Below are 1,951 nucleotides of genomic sequence, written 5' to 3' on the forward strand. Positions count from 1 at the left end.
AGGCTCGCCAGACAAGCCCTTATCCGGACTGGCGAAAGGAACAAGACATCGGAGGACCGTCAACGCTCTAAGCCCCCACTTTATGTTTGCGGTCAGAAGGTTTGGTTGTCTACCCAAGACATCCCTCTCAAACTGCCCCCACTTAAACTGGGACCTAAATTCATTGGACCGTACGTTGTGGCCAAAGTGCTTAACCCGGTGACGGTTCGACTCAAACTACCCCCTATGCTTAAAAGAATTCACCCGGTATTTCATATTTCAAAAATCAAGCCCGTTATTCGCCCCCCCCTCCAACCCCAGACCTCGGCCCCTCCGCCTCCCAGACTCATCGAGGGGTTGCCTGCCTACACTGTACGACAGCTCCTTGACGTGAGGCGAAGGGGTAGGGGTCACCAATATCTGGTAGACTGGGAGGGTTATGGTCCGGAGGAGAGATGCTGGATTCCGGCTCGTGACATACTGGATCGCGCTTTCATAGACCAATTCCATCGTCGTCATGGTGAGTCTTCCGGAGATGCCAGGAGGCATCCCTGAGGGGAGGGATTCTGTAATGGTCGGCACCTCTCTCCGACTCATTCCTGCTGTTCATCCGTGTTTTGTCTCTGTCTGTGGCACATGGTGGTTTGTTATTTTCCTGTCATCTGCTACTGCACGTGGGGGAGCAATCAGCGCTAACACGCAGCGCTGTGTGCTCCACTAATTGTGCACCTGTTACTCGTTTCCCCTTCCTATTTATTCCCGTCGATGGCTTCTCTCTGTGTCAGTATGTCATTTGTGTTACGTCTGCCCTTACCTTGTATGTTTTGAGATTTCCTCTCTGCTTATCATTTTTGGTACTGTGTCCAGGATCCTCAGGCAAGGATTAATTAATCCACTGGATAAAGTGTCTGGACTAGGAGCACTAGACTGAACTCTTCTCTGTCCTCCTCCCAGCCATCAGTCCAGTTAGTGTGGGCACTGGGAGCCCTGTTTTCTCCTGAATTTTGTGTTGTCTCGTTTTGATGTTATCATCCGAAGTTTCTAATAAACTTCATTCTTTTTTTTGGCACAACACTTGTGTCCTCCTGTTTTTACACAGCGTTTTTTGTGACATTAATGTCCCTTTACAATTTTGATCCTTACTACATGCTCTAATGCATTAATACTGTATGAAAGTATTTTCTGTGGCCACGGAAATATCCTTTTCTAGAGTTGATATGAACTTACACTGAATGTTCGCTGGACGAACAGTTTGATGGCAACTGAATTCTGCTACAGTTACTACTGGCAGCTGATATAAATAATTTTAATTAATCATAATTAACTAATCATTTATATACATTTTCCTTTTGAGCTAATTTGCTACAGCGTAACAAAATCCCACTACTCGTTTGAGCTGTGCAGTGCGGACCGTTTATCAGCTCATACCGCGACGCAAACAAACTTGCTTGAGCTCAGAACAGCTTTACTCGGGAACCAATGTTGATTTCGCAACACTGTTACAGCACAGCGCAGCGAGATCCAGTGAGAAGCGTTTTGAACTCGCCGCAGAATGAATAAAAATTGCTGCGAGATCTACTCAGATGCATTCCAATTCTGCACACAAATCTCTGTTATAAACAGATCTAACAGCGTTGACTCAGAAAACCAGAAGCAATAACGTTAACTGTAACCATGGTGTTGTTGCAGAAATAGTTGAATGCTATTACATTATTAATTTCAGGGTTTGTACAACCTTTTGAGAGAGAAATTCAAGCAATTTTCAATGGCTTTCAAGCATTTCACACAACTGTTTTCAGCACTTTAAAGCTCCCAAATTATCAAATTTGAATGTTATTTTTAATGGGATGACCAAAATATACTGCGGTGAACAAACACTTATGTAAAATTTAAAAATACATAAAATCACCATTATAACCTGTAGATGGCTGTAGTGTCTGGACCACTCAAACACACAATATATATTTTGTTA

Source organism: Sinocyclocheilus grahami, unplaced genomic scaffold (assembly GCF_001515645.1).
Source record: "Sinocyclocheilus grahami isolate Dianchi unplaced genomic scaffold, SAMN03320097.WGS_v1.1 scaffold241.1, whole genome shotgun sequence".
Lineage (NCBI taxonomy): Eukaryota > Metazoa > Chordata > Actinopteri > Cypriniformes > Cyprinidae > Sinocyclocheilus > Sinocyclocheilus grahami.